Here is a 24,905-nt window from a genome sequence, read left to right on the forward strand (position 1 = left end):
CCCTCAAACTCCACCCTTTAACTCCAACTCCACCCTCCAACTCCAAATCGAACCCCACCCTCCAACTCCACCCTCCAACTCCACCCTTCAACTCTACCCTCCAACACCACCCTCCACCCTCCAACTCCAACTCCACCCTCCAACTCCACCCTCCAACTCAACCCTCCAACTGCACCCTCCAACTCCACCCTCCAACTCCAAATCCAACTCCATCCTCCAACTCCACCCTTGCACTCCAACTCCACCCTCCAACTCCACCCTCCAACTCCAACTCCACCCTTCAACTCCACCCTCCAACTCCACCCTCCAACTCCACCCTCCAACTCCACCCTTCAACTCCACCCTCCAACTCCACCCTCCAACTCCAAATCCAACTCCACCCTCCAACTCAACCCTCCAACTCCACCCTCTAACTCCAACTCCACCCTCAAACTCCACCCTCCAACTCCAACTCCACCCTCCAACTCCAAATCGAACCCCACCCTCCAACTCCACCCTCCAACTCCACCCTCCAACTCCACCCTTCAACTCTACCCTCCAACAACACCCTCCACCCTCCAACTTCAACTCCACCCTCCAACTCCACCCTCCAATTCCACCCTCCAACTCCACCCTCCAACTCCACCCTCCAACTCCAACTCCACCCGCCAACTCCACCCTCCAACTCCAAATCCAACTCCACCTTCCAACTCCACCCTCCAACTCCACCCTCCGACTCCAAATCCAACTCCACACTCCAACGCCACCCTCCAATGCCACCCTCCAACTCCAACTCCACCCTCCAACTCCACCCACCAACTCCAAATCCAACTCCACACTCCAACGCCACCCTCCAACGCCACCCTCCAACTCCAACTCCACCCTCCAACTCCACCCTCCAACTCCACCCTCCAACTCCAAATCCAACTCCACACTCCAACTCCGCACTCCAACTCCACTCTCCAACTCCAACTTCACCCTCCAACTCTACCCTCCAACTCCAAATCCAACTCCATCCTCCAACTCCACCCTCCAACTCCACCCTCCACCCTCCAACTTCACCCTCCACCCTCCAACTCCAACTTCACCCTCCAACTCCACCCTCCAACTCCACCCTCCAACTCCACCCTCCAACTCCACCCTCCAACTCCAACTCCACCCTCCAACTCCACCCTCCAACTCTAATTCCACCATCCACCTCCACCCTCCAACTCCATCCTCCAACTCCACTCACAACTCCACCCTCCAACTCCAACTCCACTCTCTAACTCCAACTCCAACTCCATCCTCCAACTCCAACTCCACCCTCCAACTCCAACTCCAACCTCCAACTCCAACTCCACCCTCCAACTCCACCCTCCAACTCCACCCTCCAACTCCACCCTCCAACTCCACCCTCCAACTCCACCCTCCAACTCCACCCTTCAACTCCACCCTTCAACTCCACCCTCCAACTCCACCCTCTAACTCCACCCTCCAACTCCAACTCCACCCTCCAACTCCACCCTCCAACTCCACCCTCCAACTCCACCCTTCGACTCCACCCTCCAACTCCACCCTTCAACTCCAAATCCAACTCCACCCTCCAACTCAACCCTCTAACTCCACCCTCTAACTCCAACTCCACCCTCAAACTCCACCCTCCAACTCCAACTCCACCCTCCAACTCCAAATCGAACCCCACCCTCCAACTCCACCCTCCAACTCCACCCTTCAACTCTACCCTCCAACACCACCCTCCACCCTCCAACTCCAACTCCACCCTCCAACTCCACCCTCCAATTCCACCCTCCAGCTCCACCCTCCAACTCCACCCTCCAACTCCAAATCCAACTCCACCTTCCAACTCCACCCTCCAACTCCAACTCCATCCGCCAACTCCACCCTCCAACTCCAAATCCAACTCCACCTTCCAACTCCACCCTCCAACTCCACCCTCCAACTCCAAATCCAACTCCACACTCCAACGCCACCCTCCAACGCCACCCTCCAACTCCAACTCCACCATCCAACTCCACCCCCCAACTCCACCCTCCACCCTCCAACTCCAACTCCACCCTCCAACTTCACCCTCCAACTCCACCCTCCAACTCCAAATCCAACTCCACACTCCAACTCCACACTCCAACTCCACCCTCCAACTCCAACTTCACCCTCCAACTCCACCCTACAACTCCAAATCCAACTCCATCCTCCAACTCCACCCTCTAACTCCACCCTCCACCCTCCAACTTCACCCTCCACCCTCCAACTCCAACTTCACCCTCCAACTCCACCCTCCAACTCCACCCTCTAACTCCAACTCCACCCTCTAACTCCAACTCCACCCTCCAACTCCAACTCCACCCTCCAACTCCACCCTCCAACTCCAGTTCCACCATCCAACTCCACCCTCCAACTCCATCCTCCAACTCCACTCACAACTCCACCCTCCAACTCCAACTCCACCCTCTAATGCCAACTCCAACTCCATCCTCCAACTCCAACTCCACCCTCCAACTCCAGCCTCCAACTCCAACTCCAACCTCCAACTCCAACTCCACCCTCCAACTCCACCCTCCAACTCCAAATCCAACTCCACCCTCCAACTCCACCCTCCAACTCCACCCTTCAACTCCACCCTCCAACTCCACCCTCCACCCTCCAACTCCACCCTCCAACTCCAACTCCACCCTCCAACTCCACCCTCCAACTCCAACTCCACCCTCCAACTCCACCCTCCAACTCCACCCTTCGACTCCACCCTCCAACTCCACCCTCCAACTCCAAATCCAACTCCACCCTCCAACTCAACCCTCCAACTCCACCCTCTAACTCAAACTCCACCCTAAAACTCCAACTCCACCCTCCAACTCCAAATCGAACCCCACCCTCCAACTCCACCCTCCAACTCCACCCTTCAACTCTACCCTCCAACACCACCCTCCACCCTCCAACTCCAACTCCACCCTCCAACTCCACCCTCCAGTTCCACCCTCCAGCTCCACCCTCCAACTCCACCCTCCAACTCCAAATCCAACTCCACCCTCCAACTCCACCCTCCAACTCCAACTCCATCCGCCAACTCCACCCTCCAACTCCAAATCCAACTCCACCTTCCAACTCCACCCTCCAACTCCACCATCCAACTCCAAATCCAACTTCACACTCCAACACCACCCTCCAACGCCACCCTCCAACTCCAACTCCACCATCCAACTCCACCCCCCAACTCCACCCTCCACCCTCCAACTCCAACTCCACCCTCCAACTTCACCCTCCAACTCCAAATCCAACTCCACACTCCAACTCCACCCTCCAACTCCAACTTCACCCTCCAACTCCACCCTCCAACTCCAAATCCAACTCCATCCTCCAACTCCACCCTCTAACTCCACCCTCCACCCTCCAACTTCACCCTCCACCCTCCAACTCCAACTTCACCCTCCAACTCCACCCTCAAACTCCACCCTCCAACTCCACCCTCTAACTCCAACTCCACCCTCCAACTCCAACTCCACCCTCCAACTCCAACTCCACCCTCCAACTCCACCCTCCAACTCCAATTCCACCATCCAACTCCACCCTCCAACTCCATCCTCCAACTCCACTCACAACTCCACCCTCCGACTCCAACTCCACCCTCTAACGCCAACTCCAACTCCATCCTCCAACTCCAACTCCACCCTCCAACTCCAGCCTCCAACTCCAACTCCAACCTCCAACTCCAACTCCACCCTCCAACTCCACCCTCCAACTCTACCCTCCAACTCCAAATCCAACTCCACCCTCCAACTCCACCCTCCAACTCCACCCTTCAACTCCACCCTCCAACTCCACCCTCCACCCTCCAACTCCACCCTCCAACTCCAACTCCACCCTCCAACTCCACCCTCCAACTCCAACTCCACCCTCCAAATCCAACTCCACACTCCAACTCCGCACTCCAACTCCACTCTCCAACTCCAACTTCACCCTCCAACTCCACCCTCCAACTCCAAATCCAACTCCATCCTCCAACTCCACCCTCCAACTCCACCCTCCACCCTCCAACTTCACCCTCCACCCTCCAACTCCAACTTCACCCTCCAACTCCACCCTCCAACTCCACCCTCCAACTCCACCCTCTAACTCCAACTCCACCCTCCAACTCCAACTCTACCCTCCAACTCCAACTCCACCCTCCAACTCCACCCTCCAACTCCAATTCCACCATCCACCTCCACCCTCCAACTCCATCCTCCAACTCCACTCACAACTCCACCCTCCAACTCCAACTCCACTCTCTAACTCCAACTCCATCCTCCAACTCCAACTCCACCCTCCAACTCCAGCCTCCAACTCCAACTCTAACCTCCAACTCCAACTCCACCCTCCAACTCCACCCTCCAACTCCAAATCCAACTCCACCCTCCAACTCCACCCTTCAACTCCACCCTCCAACTCCACCCTCCACCCTCCAACTCCACCCTCCAACTCCAACTCCACCCTCCAACTCCACCCTCCAACTCCAACTCCACCCTCCAACTCCACCCTCCAACTCCACCCTTCGACTCCACCCTCCAACTCCACCCTCCAACTCCAAATCCAACTACACCCTCCAACTCAACCCTCCAACTCCACCCTCTAACTCCAACTCCACCCTCAAACTCCACCCTTTAACTCCAACTCCACCCTCCAACTCCAAATCGAACCCCACCCTCCAACTCCACCCTCCAACTCCACCCTTCAACTCTACCCTCCAACACCACCCTCCACCCTCCAACTCCAACTCCACCCTCCAACTCCACCCTCCAACTCAACCCTCCAATTCCAACTTCACCCTCCAACTGCACCCTCCAACTCCACCCTCCAACTCCAAATCCAACTCCACCCTCCAACTCCACCCTTGCACTCCAACTCCACCCTTCAACTCCACCCTCCAACTCCAACTCCACCCTTCAACTCCACCCTCCAACTCCACCCTCCAACTCCACCCTTCAACTCCACCCTCCAACTCCACCCTCCAACTCCAAATCCAACTCCACCTCCAACTCAACCCTCCAACTCCACCCTCTAACTCCAACTCCACCCTCAAACTCCACCCTCCAACTCCAACTCCACACTCCAACTCCAAATCGAACCCCACCCTCCAACTCCACCCTCCAACTCCACCCTCCAACTCCACCCTTCAACTCTACCTCCAACAACACCCTCCACCCTCCAACTCCAACTCTACCCTCCAACTCCACCCTCCAATTCCACCCTCCAACTCCACCCTCCAACTCCACCCTCCAACTCCAAATCCAACTCCACCCTCCAACTCCACCCTCCAACTCCAACTCCACCCGCCAACTCCACCCTCCAACTCCAAATCCAACTCCACCTTCCAACTCCACCCTCCAACTCCACCCTCCAACTCCAAATCCAACTCCACACTCCAACGCCACCCTCCAATGCCACCCTCCAACTCCAACTCCACCCTCCAACTCCACCCACCAACTCCAAATCCAACTCCACACTCCAACGCCACCCTCCAACGCCACCCTTCAACTCCAACTCCACCCTCCAACTCCACCCTCCAACTCCACCCTCCAACTCCAAATCCAACTCCACACTCCAACTCCGCACTCCAACTCCACTCTCCAATTCCAACTTCACCCTCCAACTCTACCCTCCAACTCCAAATCCAACTCCATCCTCCAACTCCACCCTCCAACTCCACCCTCCACCCTCCAACTTCACCCTCCACCCTCCAACTCCAACTTCACCCTCCAACTCCACCCTCCAACTCCACCCTCCAACTCCACCCTCCAACTCCACCCTCCAACTCCAACTCCACACTCCAACTCCAATTCCACCATCCACCTCCACCCTCCAACTCCATCCTCCAACTCCACTCACAACTCCACCCTCCAACTCCAACTCCACTCTCTAACTCCAACTCCAACTCCATCCTCCAACTCCAACTCCACCCTCCAACTCCAACTCCAACCTCCAACTCCAACTCCACCCTCCAACTCCACCCTCCAACTCCACCCTCCAACTCCACCCTCCAACTCCACCCTCCAACTCCACCCTTCAACTCCACCCTTCAACTCCACCCTCCAACTCCACCCTCCAATTCCACCCTCCAACTCCAACTCCACCCTCCAACTCCACCCTCCAACTCCACCCTCCAACTCCACCCTTCGACTCCACCCTCCAACTCCACCCTCCAACTCCAAATCCAACTCCACCCTCCAACTCAACCCTCCAACTCCACCCTCTAACTCCAACTCCACCCTCAAACTCCACCCTCCAACTCCAACTCCACCCTCCAACTCCAAATCGAACCCCACCCTCCAACTCCACCCTCCAACTCTACCCTTCAACTCTACCCTCCAACACCACCCTCCACCCTCCAACTCCAACTCCACCCTCCAACTCCACCCTCCAATTCCACCCTCCAGCTCCACCCTCCAACTCCACCCTCCAACTCCAAATCCAACTCCACCTTCCAACTCCACCCTCCAACTCCAACTCCATCCGCCAACTCCACCCTCCAACTCCAAATCCAACTCCACCTTCCAACTCCACCCTCCAACTCACCCTCCAACTCCAAATCCAACTCCACACTCCAACGCCACCCTCCAACGCCACCCTCCAACTCCAACTCCACCATCCAACTCCACCCCCAACTCCACCCTCCACCCTCCAACTCCAACTCCACCCTCCAACTTCACCCTCCAACTCCACCCTCCAACTCCAAATCCAACTCCACACTCCAACTCCACACTCAACTCCACCCTCCAACTCCAACTTCACCCTCCAACTCCACCCTACAACTCCAAATCCAACTCCATCCTCCAAATCCACCCTCTAACTCCACCCTCCACCCTCCAACTTCACCCTCCACCCTCCAACTCCAACTTCACCCTCCAACTCCACCCTCTAACTCCACCCTCTAACTCCAACTCCACCCTCTAACTCCAACTCCACCCTCCAACTCCAACTCCACCCTCCAACTCCACCCTCCAACTCCAGTTCCACCATCCAACTCCACCCTCCAACTCCATCCTCCAACTCCACTCACAACTCCACCCTCCAACTCCAACTCCACCCTCTAATGCCAACTCCAACTCCATCCTCCAACTCCACCCTCCAACTCCAGCCTCCAACTCCAACTCCAACCTCCAACTCCAACTCCACCCTCCAACTCCACCCTCCAACTCTACCCTCCAACTCCAAATCCAACTCCACCCTCCAACTCCACCCTCCAACTCCACCCTTCAACTCCACCCTCCAACTCCACCCTCCACCCTCCAACTCCACCCTCCAACTCCAACTCCAACTCCACCCTCCAACTCCAACTCCACCCTCCAAATCCAACTCCACACTCCAACTCCGCACTCCAACTCCACTCTCCAACTCCAACTTCACCCTCCAACTCCACCCTCCAACTCCAAATCCAACTCCATCCTCCAACTCCACCCTCCAACTCCACCCTCCACCCTCCAACTTCACCCTCCACCCTCCAACTCCAACTTCACCCTCCAACTCCACCCTCCAACTCCACCCTCTAACTCCAACTCCACCCTCCAACTCCACCCTCCAACTCCAACTCCACCCTCCAACTCCACCCTCCAACTCCAATTCCACCATCCACCTCCACCCTCCAACTCCATCCTCCAACTCCACTCACAACTCCACCCTCCAACTCCAACTACACTCTCTAACTCCAACTCCAACTCCATCCTCCAACTCCAACTCCACCCTCCAACTCCAGCCTCCAACTCCAACTCCAACCTCCAACTCCAACTCCACCCTCCAACTCCACCCTCCAACTCCACATCCAACTCCACCCTCCAACTCCACCCTCCAACTCCACCCTTCAACTCCACCCTCCAACTCCACCCTCCACCCTCCAACTCCACCCTCCAACTCCAACTCCACCCTCCAACTCCACCCTCCAACTCCAACTCCACCCTCCAACTCCACCCTCCAACTCCACCCTTCGACTCCACCCTCCAATTTACCCTCCAACTCCAAATACAACTCCACCCTCCAACTCAACCCTCCAACTCCACCCTCAACTCTACTCCACCCTCAACTCCACCCTCCAACTCCAACTCCACCCTCCAACTCCAAATTGAACCCCACCCTCCAACTCCACCCTCCAACTCCACCCTTCAACTCTACCCTCCAACACCACCCTCCACCCTCCAACTCCAACTCCACCCTCCAACTCCACCCTCCAATTCCACCCTCCAACTCCACCCTCCAACTCCACCCTCCAACTCCAAATCCAACTCCACCCTCCAACTCCACCCTCCAACTCCAAATCCAACTCCACACTCCAACACCACCCTCCAACGCCACCCTCCAACTCCAACTCCACCCTTTAACTCCACCCCCCAACTCCACCTCCACCCTCCAACTCCAACTCCACCCTCCAACTCCACCCTCCAACTCCACCCTCCAACTCCAAATCCAACTCCACACTCCAACTCCACACTCCAACTCCACCCTCCAACTCCAACTCACCCTCCAACTCCACCTCCAACTCCAAATCCAACTCCATCCTCCAACTCCACCCTCTAACTCCACCCTCCACCCTCCAACTTCACCCTCCACCCTCCAACTCCAACTTCACCCTCCAACTCCACCCTCCAACTCCACCCTCTAACTCCAACTCCACCCTCCAACTCCAACTCCACCCTCCAACTCCAACTCCACCCTCCAACTCCACCCTCCAACTCCAAATCCAACTCCACACTCCAACTCCACACTCCAACTCCACCCTCCCACTCCAACTTCACCCTCCAACTCCACCCTCCAACTCCAAATCCAACTCCATCCTCCAACTCCACCCTCTAACTCCACCCTCCACCCTCCAACTTCACCCTCCAACTCCAACTTCACCCTCCAACTCCACCATCCAACTCCACCCTCCAACTCCATCCTCCAACTCCACTCACAACTCCACCCTCCAACTCCAACTCCACCCTCTAACTCCAACTCCAACTCCATCCTCCAACTCCAACTCCACCCGCCAACTCCACCCTACAACTCCAAATCCAACTCCACCTTCCAACTCCACCCTCCAACTCCACCCTCCAACTCCAAATCCAACTCCACACTCCAACACCACCCCCCAACGCCACCCTCCAACTCCAACTCCACCCTCCAACTCCACCCCCCAACTCCACCCTCCACCCTCCAACTCCAACTCCACACTCCAACTCCACACTCCAACTCCACACTCCAACTCCAACTTCACCCTCCAACTCCACCCTCCAACTCCAAATCCAACTCCATCCTCCAACTCCACCCTCTAACTCCACCCTCCACCCTCCAACTTCACCCTCCACCCTCCAACTCCAACTTCACCCTCCAACTCCACCCTCCAACTCCACCCTCCAACTCCACCCTCTAACTCCAACTCCACCCTCCAACTCCAACTCCACCCTCCAACTCCACCCTCCAACTCCAATTCCACCATCCAACTCCACCCTCCAACTCCATCCTCCAACTCCACTCACAACTCCACCCTCCAACTCCAACTCCACCCTCTAACTCCAACTCCAACTCCATCCTCCAACTCCAACTCCACCCTCCAACTCCAGCCTCCAACTCCTTCTCCAACCTCCAACTCCAACTCCACCCTCCAACTCCACCCTCCAACTCTACCCTCCAACTCCAAATCCAACTCCACCCTCCAACTCCACCCTCCAACTCCACCCTTCAACTCCACCCTCCAACTCCACCCTCCACCCTCCAACTCCACCCTCCAACTCCAACTCCACCCTCCAACTCCAACTCCACCCTCCAACTCCAACTCCACCCTCCAACTCCACCCTCCAACTCCAAATCCAACTCCACTCTCCAACTCCACCCTCCAACTCCAACTCCACCCTCCAACTCCACCCTCCAACTCCAAATCCAACTCCACACTCCAACTCCACCCTTCAACTCCAACTCCACCCTCCAACTCCAACTCCACCCTCCAACTCCAACTCCACCCTCGTGGAATTCACGCAGCTGTCTGCGGAGGAGTTCAGGGAAGTGGCTTTTGGTATCACTTCTGGATCTCCTCTTGATCCGATTCCATAAAAAATCTGGAAGGAGTTTGAGGCTGAGCTCTTCCCTGCGCTTCGGCTGGTATGTAACCAGTCGCTCACTACTGGTGTTTTTTCACCTCAGTGGAAACAAGCGGTGGTGACCCCTCTATTGAAAAAAACCACTCTTGACCCTGAATGCCTCAAGAACTTTAGGCCCATCTCGCTTCTACCGTACCCAGCAAAAATTGTTGAGAGGGTGGTGGCAGGCTCCTGGAGGACATCCAGTTTGGCATTCGGCCAGTCCATGGCACCGAGACTGCCCTGGTGACCGTATTGGATGAGCTTCGTTGGCAGGCAGACAGGGGACAGGCTGGGGTTCTGATCCTGCTTGACCTGTCTGCCGCCTTTGACACGGTGCACCATGGAACTCTGCTGGATATGCTGAGAGAGGTGGGGGTTACAGGTAGTGCCCTTGGGTGGTTTGAGTCTTTCCTTCAGGGTAGAGAACAAGCTGTATCCCTCCCTCCCTTCCAATCCTCTTTTTCCAACATCTCGCATGGCATCCCTCAAGGTTCGGCAGTTAGTCCGATATTATTCAACATCTATATGAAACCTTTAATCGCGGTCATCAAACAATGTAAGATCGAAATTGTTAACTATGCTGATGATACGCAGTTGATTTTCTCCCTGGAGGGAGATGATGCAACCTCCTTGGAAGTACTTCATAACTGCCTGCGAGACACAGCAGATTGGCTGAAAGCCAATTCCTTGCAATTCAACACAGGAAAGACTGAGGTGCTATACTGCCCTAGGCCCAGGGTACAATCTTTTCTACCTAGCAACTTCTGGCCTGTGGATTTTCCTCCACTGGTGCAGCCTGTGAAGGTAGTGTGGAACTTCGGTGTGATGTTTAATAGCGACCTTACTTTGGAGGCGCAGGTATCTAAAGTAGTAGCTGGCTGCTTGGCTATTATTCGTCTCCTGAGAAAAATCCTTCCTTTGCTATTGCCTATTGCGCGGGTCGAGGTGGTGCGCTGTACTGTGCTCAGCAGGTTAGATTATTGTAACTCCTTACTGTTGGAGTCCCCGAGTTATCTTATGGATAAACTCCAGAGAATTCAGTCTGCAGCGGCAAAATTAGCCTTGTGGTGTCCAACGAGATCTTCTTCCTCAAGGGCGTTGGCTCAGTTGCATTGGCTCCCAGTGAGACAGAGGGTGCAATTTAAGTATCTCTGTCTGGCCTTTGAAGCTCTTCATGGGTTGGGCCCCGCTCCTCTGCAAAGGAAGTTCTCATGGCATGTGCCAGTTTGTAATCTATGCTCCGCCTCGGCCAGGTTGGTGATCATTCCGAGGTTCTGGAGATCTAGTGCTGGAGGTAGATCGTTGGGCGTGGCCGCGGCGAAACTTTGGAATTCTCTCCTGATTGTACTTAGGCAGGTTACCGACCTTCTTGCTTTTAGAAGACACTTGAAAACCTGGCTTTTTCCAAACCCTTAGCTTGCTAGTAGTCTGCCCTCCTCCTTCGATTTGAGTTTGCCAGAGCCAGGATGCCTTTTGAGGTGAAAGTGCGCTTTAGAAATGAAATAAATAAATACATAAATAAATCCAACTCCACCCTCCAATTCCACCCTCCAACTCCACCCTCCACCCTCCACCCTCCAACTCCAACTCCACCCTCCAACTCCACCCTCCAACTCCAAATCCAACTCCACACTCCAACTCCAAATCCAACTCCACACTCCCAATCCACCCTCCAACTCCAACTTCACCCTCCAACTCCAACTCCACCCTCCAACTCCACCGTCTAAATCCAAAACCAACTCCACCCTCCAATTCCACCCTCCAATTCCACCATCCAACTCCACCATCCAAATCCACCCTCCAACTACACCCTCCAACTCCAGCCTCCAACTCCACCCTCCAACTCCACCCTCCAACTCCACCCTCTAACTCCAACTCCACCCTCCAACTCCAACGCCACCCTCCAAATCCAACTCCACCCTCCAACTCCACCCTCCAACTCCAACTCCACCCTCCAACTCCACCCTCCAACTCCACCCTCCAACTCCACCCTCCACCTCCATCCTCCAACTCCACTCTTCAACTCCAAATCCAACTCCACCCCAACTCCACCCTCCAACTCCAACTCCACCCTCCAACTCCACCCTCCAACTCCAATTCCACCCTCCAACTCCACCCTCCAACTCCACTCACAACTTCACCCTCTAACTCCAACTCCAACTCCACCCTCCAACTCCAACTCCACCCTCCAACTCCAACTCCAACCTCCAACTCCAAATCCACCCTCCACCTCCACCCTCCAACTCCACCCTCCAACTCCAACTCCACCCTCCAACTCCAACTCCACCCTTCAACTCCAACTCCACCCTCCAACTCCAACTCCAACTCCACCTTCCAACTCCACCCTCCAACTCCAACTCCACCCTCCAACTACATCTCCACCCTCCAACTCCACCCTCCAACTCCACCCTCCAACTCCACCCTCCAGCCTCCAACTCCACCCTCCACCCTCCAACTCCACCCTCCAACCACAGCTCCACCCTCCAGCTTCAACTCCACCCTCCAACTCCACCCTCCAATTCCAACTCCATCCTCCAACTCCAACTCCACCCTCCAACTCCACCCTTCAACTCCAACTCCACCCTTCAACTCCAACTCTACCCTCCAACTCCAACTTCACCCTCCAACTCCAACTCCACCTGTTAGGATTTAGGAACAGTGACATGTGGGATTTTAAAGATTCCGGTATTTCGCCCATAACCCTAACTATTATCTTCCAGTTGCAATTTGTTGACGCTCCCTAACACGCCTAAGGAGACGCGTCGGAACGTAGCCGTTGCTTGGCTTACTGTTCCAGTATCACGCCCCCTCTCCTCTTCTGGTTCCTGTTCGCGTCCTCCGTGGCGTGCTGCAGTTCCCGTTGGGCGTCCGTGGAGAGTTACCGTCCTGCTGCTGGTCTCCTACCTTTTCCCGCTGTGTCTCACCTTCCTCGAGAGCTGTGAGAAAGTTCTTGCCGGTCTTCGGCATTTCTCCGTTCTTGCTCATGAGTGCCTGGATGGTTTCCCTACCTTTCCTCACGCATTTAGCGGGTGTTCTGCTCGACACTATTCTTTACCTTCCAGCTCTGTGACTCTAGCATCCTTTATTCACCCCGTGGTGTTTAATACCTTTTGAGAGAGAGCGCTCCGCCCTAGATGCTTCTTGGGGCCGGGTGTCTCTCCTCCCGAGAGTGTTACTGCTCCGCTATACATGCCCCTATACAGCCGGGTGGTACACCTCACTTCCTCTATTGTTTTCCTTTTGAGTATCTGGTGTGTGTGTCCTTCGTGAGTTCTGACTGATTTGGTCTATTCATTGGTTCTTCTCAAGTCCCTCTTCCCTGAACTCATCGATAAGGAGATCCCGACCTTCATTTGGGGTAAGAATACTTGGTGTAACCACACATGTCAATGTTTTACCAGTTACTGCATGGTCTAGTTAGAGTGTATAGTACATAGTGCAACCTGATTTTGTTTCCTAGCCTGGACCACCACCTGAGACGCTTCCTGCTACAAGCTGACCCCCTCGTATGAGGAGAGTGGTGGACACTCCTTGGGTAATTCCCTCATACTTTTAGGGAACAGTAGACAGGACTGTGTTTCCATATCGCATCCTAGCTTCTGTGTCCTGGAGGTGGAGGGATTCTTCTTCGTTCCCATAGAAATTGGTCTATTTGCTAACAGAAAGCCAAGCCCACGAAATATCTTTCCCCCGAGCGAAGATGAATCCCAACCCTTCTTTGGGTGCTCCTGACCTTAACCTCCAGGCCCATACCATGGAGGACCTCACTGCTGCTTTAGTGGCCCTTCAGTCACAGGTGGTTAGATTGGGGGTGGAAAACCAAAGACTGCAGGCAGAGGTACATCAGTTAAGAACAGTTGATAGAGACCCAGGAACCATCCCTAAATCCCGTAAGAGCTACATACAACCCGCCAGATTCACTTTGGGGTCCACAGAACCGGAAAAAGGGGCTAGCGGTGATTCCACCATAGCTCCTGTCCAAGTCACTGTACATACTCCCAGTCCGGTTCCTCTAGCCATGACCGAGAGATTCACAGGAGATAGTACCAAATATAATGTGTTTATGAACCAATGCCAGCTACAATTCTTATGCAAAGTCGCCGCGTTCCCAGATGATTCCGCCAAAGTAGCTTTCATCATTTCCTACCTTGCGGGGAATGCAGCTGAATGGGCTGTTCCAATGGTACAAAATAATGATCCTTTGTTATACGATCTCTCCTTGTTCCAAGAGAAGATGAGAAGCCTCTTTGCTAAACATACTTATATGCAAGCCAGCGATTCCGAGCTACTAAACCTTAAACAGGGATCCAAAGACCTCCTTTCCTATATTACTCATTTTAATTGGCTGGTCTCTGAAACACATTGGCCAGAAGATAAGAGGACCTCCTTGTTTTACCGTGGGTTATGTGATGAGTTGAAAGACTTACTCTCACAAATAGTCAACCCACCGGAAGGCTGTGCCTCCTTTATTGATTTAGTTGTCAAGCTGGATCATCGACTACATGAGAGGAAAGGGGAAAAGAATCGCAGTAGTGTACCCAGATCTGTGTTACCCAGACTCAAGAAACCTCCACTTAAAGATACTTCAGAACCCATGCAAATAGGGGGAATAAGAGGCCCCTTATCCACAGAAGAAAAGGATAAGAGAAGAAAGCTGAACTTATGCCTGTATTGTGGAAAGGGGGGCCATTATGCAAAAGATTGCCCAGTTCGCCCCAAGACACCCAGACTAGCAGCCAGTAGCTTGTCTAGTTCGGAAAGCTAGAGTGCTTGAGGAACAGAGAGATCAATTTCTCAAGCTACAAAAACCAGCAGATCTCTACCAATAAACTAGTAACACACCGAGTGATAAAACACTTTACCTTGCCCATCACCCTCACTTACACGAATCAAAAACAGTACAACATGTCTATTCTTTTAGACTCAGGAGCTACTGGAAACTTTTTGGACATCAAACTCGCAAAACAACTGGGTCTGTCTTTTGTTGCTAAATCCCAACCTGAATCCACATGGGCTGTAGATGGGTCCGAGTTATCCTCGGGGTTAATAAGTTATCAAACATCGCCTATGGTCATAGTCTTTAACAATGGGCATTCAGAGAGTATGGTCTTCGATTTAATAGACGCTCCAAATTTCGGTGCTATTTTGGGGGTTCCATGGTTACAGGTACACAACCCCTTAATAGACTGGGAAAAAAGAACTGTCAACTTGATATCCCCATATTGCAAGGCTCACTGTTACCAAGAAGCCATTGAACCAGAACTCCCTTTATATTGTGCTGTTCAAACTGGGACTGACCTGAGAGTACCTGACCAGTATCTGGATTATAGGAGCGTTTTTTGTGAACAAGAAGCCACTAAGCTGCCTCCGCACCGGAGCTATGATTGTCGCATCGACTTGATTCCAGGGGCAGACCTGCCCTGCAGTCGCTTATACGCTCTGACACCCTAGAAACTGAGTATCTGAAGGAATATTTGGATGACATGCAAAACAAGGGTTTTATCAGGCCCTCTACGTCACCTGTGTCATCTCCTCTGTTTTTTATTGATAAGAAGGAAGGTGGGCTCAGGGCATGCCTGGATTACAGAGCATTGAATAAGATCACCATAAAAAACAAATACCCCCTTCCCCTTATTCCAGTCCTCCTTGATCAAATCAAAGGAGCAAACGTCTTCACCAAAATCGATCTCAGAGGTGCTTACCATTTAATCCGCGTCAAGCAGGGTGACGAATGGAAAACAGCTTTTCGCACCAAATTCGGTCTTTATGAATATTGCGTCATGCCATTTGGTTTGTGTAACGCGCCTGCAACGTTTCAATATTTTATAAATGACATTTTACGGGAATACATCGATATTTTTGTCATCGTTTATATCGACGACATTCTGATATTCTCACAGAATGAAACTGATCATGTGGAGCATGTCCGGAAAATCTTGAGAAAATTGCAGGAAAACCACTTGTTCACCAAATTGGATAAAAGTGTATTTCACACTACTGAGGTGGACTTCCTGGGCTTCATAATCAAGCCTGAGGGCATTCAGATGGATCCCAAGAAGGCGGAAGCCTTGGTCAAATGGACGAGTCCTACCTCCATCAAAGAAATACAGTCTTTTTTAGGCTTCGCCAATTTTTATCGGCGATTTATCGATCGCTTTTCTGAGTTAGTTTCCCCAATGACCAAACTGTTGAAAAAAGGGGTGCCTTTTGTATGGTCGACCGAAGCCGAAAGAGCTTTCTGTGACTTAAAAGACAAGTTCTCCACTGCACTCATTCTTCACCACGCAGATAACACACAACCATTTATTGTTGAGGTGGATGCCTCTCAATATGCTGTAGGAGGAATCCTTTCGCAGTGAGACTCTGATACCGGACAAATGCATCCTATAGCATATTTCTCGAAAACATTATTACCTGCTGAGAGAAATTATACTATCGGAGAAAGAGAACTACTGGCCATCAAGCTATCCTTTCAGGAGTGGAGACACCATTTGGTAGGATCCCCTCATGTAGTCACCATTTATTCAGACCACAAGAACCTGCAGTTCTTTAAATCCGCCAGAGCACTCACGCCCAGGCAAATGAGGTGGCTGTTATTCTTTAGTGAATACGATTTTCTTATCACCTATAGACCGGGATCACCGCAGGGAAAGACTGATGCTTTGTCGCATTTGGGACATGACAAAAGCACAGACAAGGAACAACCCCTTCCTATAATTCCTGTGAACAAGATACTCGGGGTGGGAGAAAAAGACTCCTCTCTCCTTGACGATATCAAGGAACATCTCCTGGCCATACCAACAGTAGACTGGTTGCACAATCCTTTACATACCATCAAAGAAGGGTTGTATTATCATGAAGACAAACTGTATGTCCCTATTCCCGCTCTTCAACACAAGATCATAGAGTGGTGTCATAGCAGCACCTTGGCAGGACATCCTGGTAGTCGTAAAACAAATGAGTTGTGCCACAGATGGTTTTGGTGGGAATCCATGTCCAGAGATGTGTTAGCCTATGTACAATCTTGCGCCACCTGTGCACGTCAAAAAGCATCGCATTGTGCGCCTACAGGGCTACTAAGACAACTAGCCATTCCTCCATCACCCTGGCACACCATAAGTATGGATTTTATGATGGATCTGCCCTCCTGTCAAGGTTACACCACTATTTATGTAGTTGTGGATTTGTTGTCAAAGATGAGTCATTTTATTCTTCTGAAAAAAGTGCCCTCCTCTAGGGAACTAGCATCTGTCTTCTTGAACAATATTGTAAAACTGCATGGATTACCCACAGTCATAATCTCTGATAGAGGTCCCCAGTTTGCCTCGAAATTATGGCGGGGGTTGTGTTCCATTCTAGGTAATGATCACAGACTTTCCACTTCATATCACCCCCAAACCGACGGGCAAACAGAAAGAACCAATTAGACCCTAGAGCAGTTCCTACGGTGTTTATTAACATCCATCCCCTCTACTTGGGTTCAAGCTCTTCCGTTGGCAGAATTTGCTTACAACAATTCTAGTCACTCAGCTACAGACGTATCCCCTTTTTTCTTTCTGCATGCGCAACACCCTAGAATGATTCCTATTGTGTTACAGCCGAAGGAAATATCTGTACCGGCTCTAAAGGAGCACCATGCACACATTCAGGAAGTGTGGGAATTAGCTAAGACAGAGCTAGGCAAAGCCAAAGAAGCCATGAAAAAACAAGCTGATAAACACAGAAGAACAGAGCCCATGTACACAGTAGGGGAGAAAGTGTGGTTGTCCACTAGAAATCTTAGGATGGAAGGGTCGAAAAAATTCCAACCCAGATTCGTAGAACCCTTTCCTATAGAGAAAGTCATATCCCCTGTCACCCTGAAACTACAATTACCCCCATGCATGAAATACATCCCGTCTTCCACAGTTCCTTGATCAAAAAATACCTACCCTCAAATGTCCCTGAGATCCCTCCTCCACCTGTACAAATCAATGGAGAAGCGGAATACGAAGTACATAAAATTTTAGATTCCAGGAAATCTAGAGGAAAACTCCAATACCTCATAGATTGGGTAGGGTACCCCCGGAAGATAAATCTTGGGAGCCTGCGGAAAACATCCATGCAGCTAGATTGATCAGACAATTCCACAGACTCCATCCTTCCAGGCCTGGTCCTGGGAGTAGGCCTTTGAGGAGGGGTACTGTTAGGATTTAGGAACAGTGACATGTGGGATTGCAAAGATTCCGGTATTTCGCCCATAACCCTAACTATTATCTTCCAGTTGCAATTTGTTGACGCACCTTAACACGCTTAAGGAGACGCGTCAGAACGTAGCCGTTGCTTGGCTTACTGTTCCAGTACCACGCCCCCCTCTCCTCTTCCTGGTTCCTGTTCGCGTCCTCCGTGGCGTGCTGCAGTTCCCGTTGGGCGTCTGTGGAGAGTTACCGTCCTGCTGCTGGTCTCCTACCTTTTCCCGCTGTGTCTCACCTTCCTCGAGAGCTGTGAGAAAGTTCTTGCCGGTCTTCGGCATTTCTCCGTTCTTGCTCATGAGTGCCTGGTTTGTTTCCCTACCTTTCCTCACCCATTTAGCGGGCGTTCTGCTCGACACTATTCTTTACCTTCCAGCTCTGTGACTCTAGCATCCTTTATTCACCCCGTTGTGTTTAATACCTTTTGAGAGAGAGCGCTCCGCCCTAGATGCTTCTTGGGGCTCCTCCTGAGAGTGTTACTGCTCCGCTGTACATGCCCCTATACAGCCGGGTGGTACACCTCACTCCCTCTATTGTTTTCCTTTTGAGTATCTGGTGTGTGTGTCCTTCGTGAGTTCTGACTGATTTGGTCTATTCATTGGTTCTTCTCAAACCCCTCTTCCCTGAACTCATCGATAAGGAGATCCCGACCTTCATTTGGGGTAAGAATACTTGGTGCAACCACACATGTCAATGTTTTACCAGTTACTGCATGGTCTAGTTAGAGTGTATAGTACATAGTGCAACCTGATTTTGTTTCCTAGCCTGGACCACCACATGAGACGCTTCCTGCTACAAGCTGACCCCCTCGTATGAGGAGAGTGGTGGACACTCCTTGGGTAATTCCCTCATACTTTTAGGGAACAGTAGACAGGACTGTGTTTCCATATCGCATCCTAGCTTCTGTGTCCTGGAGGTGGAGGGATTCTTCTTCGTTCCCGTGGAAATTGGTCTATTTGCTAACACCACCCTCGTGGAATTCGCGCGTGTGTGGAGGACGGCCGGGGGCCATCCGAACCACGCCCACGCCATAAATCGCCTGCACTGCGGCGGAATTTAAGCCGCAGTTAAAGGGTTAATGCTATTGTGGCGTGGCCTTGCTGTGCATAAGCCAAACCCTTGGTGTTTTCTCCCTTAAAATCTCAGGGCATGTAATGCCTTGCCTGTAACAAAAATAAAAAGGTTTCAGAGTCTTCAAGCTAGTGAAATAAAGAGTTCACTGTAATCATTTTGTTTGAACTTGTTCTAAAAATATTTTTTAGTATGAGTCGAAGCCCAACAAGAAGCTCTCAATAAGGGTAATGAAACTTTTGCAGGTGGACCATTCTCAATTGTCTTCACTCCACTATGTTTTAACCCCGTCCGTGCACTCCCTCCCCAGTGCTGCCGTCAGCCAACGGCCGACGCAGCCCTGCCCACTCAATAGAACGCCCGCAGCGCGGCGGAAAAACCGCCGCGGTTAAGGCGTTAAGGATGACCTTGGTGATTTCCAAGATCAGGAGGTAATTCTGTCATTACATATCCTACTATATCTTGTGCACAACGTCACTTCCAGTAAGAATGAAATGTTAGAAACGATGCACTGGAGCATTTAGTTGAAACACTTCATCCTGCTTGTGGAAACTACAAAGTCAACCTGGTTCCTGTGTCATGGTTTCCGGAGATGTCATGGCATTTTGCTGATGTTTTAGTTTGCTTTGATACTCTCACTCTCCTTGCCAAGAGTTACTGCTCCCTGTTGGTTGTGTTAGGGCTGGGGTTATATTTATGTGTCAGAGGTTCCCCTCCCAATTTAATAAATCCACATAGTTTAAGTTAACATATAGTTCTGATAAAATCTCTGCTCAACCCCTGGTAGCTTTACAACATGCAGCAGGCAATCCCCAGAGAAGTACGTGCTAAGTTCTAGCAGTAACAATAGTTTCAAAGTAGAGAACACAACTTAATAAAATTCACAAATCAATTTAGAAATATAGATACGAATGTAACGAGCAAAATGACTCCAAGATCGTCAAAATAGGCTAAGGGGACTTTAGTTATGATTTTACAACAGCACCAAGAAAATGGAAAACTGCAATAAAAGAGACACCAAACAGGTTGTCCCAGGATTCACCTTTGGAATTAGGGAGAAATAAATCAACACATCAAGTAAAGTGATTCGAAACTGCACTTTCTGGTAAAAAACTATTTTTACGCTGGAAAGTTCACCTTAAAGTTGTGCCAATACTGCTTTGCACAGCTCTTCACTACTTTAAGTCAGGGGAGAACTTCATGGGTTGTACTCGGGCATTTCCATGCTACCATCCATGGTTATTGAAAGGTAACCCTTTCAGTACAAAAACTAAGCTAGTCAGCAGAAACACCTTTGCAGCACAGATATATTTGCAGTATGTTGCTAGAGAGTTTGTGAGTGGCGCTAAGCAGCATTTGTGTGAACCAGCGCTTGGGAAGAAAGTAGTAGAAGATCATATTTAGTAAATAGGGCTCTGTGTTTCTCTCTCCCTCTAGCGCAATGTAGCACAGCAACTTTGGTTTCCATGCTGTATCCAAAAATTGAACTCAAAATCTTCCAGTTGGGGTGGGTCCGAGGCTTTTTTTGGCAAGGGTCCCCCGAAGTTGCATATGTTGTCACCCAGCTGTTGCTGAAGCCATCGATTTTGGCATAAAAAGTTCAGAGTAGGACAAATCTGGATTTCCTAGCTTCTAAGGTCACTATTTTTTGCGTCGTCATTTTTTATTTGATATCAGAAATAAAGTAGTACAACAAGCGCACTGTATGATAAAAAATGGAAATTGCAACATAGTTGATACCTCAAAGGAGGGAGGAGGACCTGGGAGGGGGAGATGTGGTCATGGGGAGATGGGAGGGGGAGAGTTTAACAATGTAGAGAGACATATCATCAACATAAACAGTGGGCAGATCAAACAACTTGATGTAGGATACTTGGCTCAGTACAATGGGCATCAGATAGGGTGCACCGGTCATTCCCCCTGTTGACAGCTGAGGCAGTGGCCTCAATTCATGGACGCTCTGGGTGGTGGGGGTCGCAAGTCAGCTAGGACCTCAAGATGGAGGAGGAAGCGAGAGAGAGAGAGAGAGAGCGGAGTGGGGGTCTGGATGTAGGGGGTCCCCCTGTCGGGTCAGAGTAGGAGAAGCATCATGAGTCTCTGGCATTAGCAGTAGGTATTGAGGGGGGGCAGGGTGTGCTGTGATTGGAAGGGTGATTCTGAGGTTCACTGTGGGGAGAGTGTCAGGTACTGCTGCATGGGCAGTATCCCTGAGGAGGTGATCGGTGCTCCGGACTGTGAATACGTGGTGGCAGCTGCTCATACCAGATCTAAGGCCACTTTGTGGGTCAGATAAAGCATCTGCCTTGTCTCAGTCCACGGTTTGACCACATGGCGTGTAGTCACTTTTTAGATGCTAAAATCCTACAGTGGGACAAGGCTGTAAGCTGTATCAAGGTAGAGCTTCACTGCAAGGCCCTGCTTTACCAGTTTTTAGTGCTGCCAAAATCTGTTTATCTTGCTTGCCTTGGGTGCAGCCTCACTGGGCAAGCCTCACCACCCTTTCCCAGTACTCTAAATGTGCAAATAATGACTTAGTCCCTGCTTTTTATATGTACTCTTAAAGTTCCTCTTTCAGTGGCTAGGTCATCGGAGCAGGCTTCTAAGATCCAGTCCTCACACCAGCCAGGTCTTCTGCAGCGACGATTCCTTTGTGGTTGACCTGGCCATTTTGCAAACAGGAGTCCTTCTGGGTTTTTTTATGTATCTAAAGCAGACAAACATGAGTTCAATGGCTTGACCCTTGGAGTTACCCAGTCCCTCAGTGCCAGCAGAGGTTAGGAGTCCTTGGGTATTTGAGGCCTTGAATGGATCCTCTTCTACAAGCAGGAGTCAGGAGTTTCCTTGCAGGAGGGTCCTCCTCTTCAAGTGGAGTCTAACCAGGTCCAGGGGTGTGATGAGTATGTGATAATTGAGGCGAATGGAGAAATTCTACTACCCTGTTGGAAATTGGGTTATTAGTTGTGTGGCCTAAACAAGTAATAGGTCCACACTTCTCAGAGCCAGGGCCTTTCCCATCAAAGTTTTAAAGGGGAGCCCCCTTCTGTGTTGATTCCAGAAGCCTGGGCACAGTTCTTTGTTAACACTTTCGCTGCGGCGCAAATTCTGCTGCTGTGCTGGGACATTCCAATCTCAGGTGTGGCTCGGACGGTCTCCGGCAGTCGTGCACACACTCCCACCATAACCTATGACGGCCGGGGGCCGTCATGAGCATGGAAGAGGTTAAGTGGAATGGGCAGGCCCACCCCTGGTACAGTGTGACACCTGAGTGATTGATGCAGATTCTTCAGCCCCAATCTTTTTATTTCCTCAGGAGTTGAGTGAAGCACTAATAATGGATTCCTTTGTCTCGGGAGGTCTTTGTGCTGCTGCTGGAGAGCAATGTTATTAACCGGGCACAGTCACCCTGGGCTCTGATCCTGAGCTGGGCTCTGATCCTGAGATGAGCCAGTGACAATTCTGGATGACCCATAATTTGAACAGATATCGTTGTGGAACTTGCAGATATGATTTTCTTGCACAGGTTACACCTCATATTTTGATGCATCACTGGTCTCTGTAGGACAATGGGAAGCGAAACTGCACTTCAAGGCAGTTTTCTCCCTATGTGTATAATGTGTATAATTAAGTGTCACTTTGAACAAAACAGTAACTCACACTGACTTTCCTATGAAGACACTACACTAACGTTATAAGGCCTATCCCAGTGTTGCAGAACCATCTCTTCGCTAGGCTACCTATGCGCAGTTACCAGGCTGTGCATGGCAGTAGTCTCCCAATAAATAAATGTAAAAAAAACAAAAACAAAAAAGCGAATTTCGTTCGGCTGTATGCCGTAGATTACTACCCCCCCCCCCACTCTGCTCCCCTACCGCCCCGCAGCACTCCCTCCAGTAGCCGCTACTGATCAAACTTTCACAACCCACAACTTACTTGCTCTTCTGAGGCGCCATAATTTAGCTGCATCATTTTGCTGGTACTGTACAATTAAGTAGAGTGAGTTCTTGGCTGTACGTACTTCAAATAAAATCCCCTTAAATGACAAACGACATACTGTGTTCATTTTCCAAATGACAAAACACAACAGGAAAAGCAGATTTGATTTATTTATTGATTTACTTGTTGTTTTTAGCTTGTCAAAACTAAATGTAAAAGATAGCCTAATTGCCCTCACAAAATAGTTTTTTTCTGTATTATCTAGGGATGCACAGCTTTTTGTGGAAAAGTTTGAAGGTGCACTTGGTAAAGGAAAGGGGAAACAGTTTTATGCATACAAAGTGATGATGATGAAAGTAAGTGCATTTCTTTCTTCTTTATAGCAGTTCTTTTCAACGTTGTTGTGTGTGAAGTCAGGGAGCTTCTACTTCAAATAAGTGTAGCAACACTCCTTAGGTTGGTGATGTCTGAAATTAAGGACTGAAATTATGCAACAGTGAAGGATCAAATAATGCAACAGGGTTGACTAGATTATGAGGGAAAGAAAATTATGTGGAGTAACGTGGCACATTTTGTGATAGCATTGCTTCATTATTTTGTAATATTTACATGTTAACACTAACTGGGCGAATGTTTCACCGTATTAATATCGATTTAACACCCAATGATGGCAAGCAACAATTGAAAGATGATTAGTCAAGCTCTGCAAAAGACCTTCTACTGCACGGCAACCCATGTAGCAGCGTTTTTTGTAACTTATTTTCTGTTCGAGCTAGAAACTGTCTTTGTTATAATTTTCAAATTATGCAATAGATTATGGTTTATATGGCAAATGAGGCAAATACATAATTATGTAAAAAAGGCTGCAGCCATATAATTGCCTAATTCCAGTGACCCTCGCTATGTCCTTGTATTTTGGTTCAGCTCCATACATCTGCAATGGTGGTAGGTACAGAGGATTTTCATTTTTAAATGTTTATCAGCTGTTACCTTGAATTTCTTCTTTTGTACTTGAAGACATTCACTGGCTTTCTAAGGGCCAATGTGATCAAGACTTGAATCTCCCAATGTAATATTCAATTTCATCCTGCTCCTGAGTCCCAAGTGCCTGGAACGGAGTCAGGTCTTGTTTTTCACTCCATTACTTAGTTAAGATGTTGGACACAGTGGGTGGCAATGAAAAAGAGTTCAGGTTCATGCACTGACTGATGTACTTCACTTCGAGGGATGGTAGTAACTGGACCTGGAATCAGGGGAAGTGATTTAATTTTGGGGCACTGAGTACATCCCTAGGATGTTGATGGCCAATAGTACCAGGCATTGGCGGCAGTGACACATTCTCTACAGCTTGTCTAACCAATTGCTTGTAAGCTTGTATGAGGGTTGCCTACAGATTATACCTAGATATGAAATGGCAATATGTCACTTAATTGTAAGTTGCATGACCTGATGGCCCAACAACAGATGTTGCTTGAGACACCAGTATTTGTGGGTATGGGGGAAGGTGAGAAAGGGTTGGGCGGGGTTCAGTACTTGTCTTGTTTCACTTTTAAGTTGTAAAATGACTTCAAATATAGCTTGATAAACTCAAATCAATTGTAACTTTCTT

General features: G+C 50.5%; 1 protein-coding gene across 1 annotated transcript in view; it reads left to right on the top strand.

Moving 5' to 3' along the window:
* The window catches only part of TMC1 (transmembrane channel like 1), a 654,455-nt gene that overhangs the window by 314,799 nt on the left and 314,751 nt on the right, over positions 1-24,905 (top strand). The window lies entirely within an intron of this gene.

The sequence above is a fragment of the Lissotriton helveticus genome, chromosome 2_1 (genome assembly GCF_964261635.1).
Source record: "Lissotriton helveticus chromosome 2_1, aLisHel1.1, whole genome shotgun sequence".
Taxonomy (NCBI): domain Eukaryota; kingdom Metazoa; phylum Chordata; class Amphibia; order Caudata; family Salamandridae; genus Lissotriton; species Lissotriton helveticus.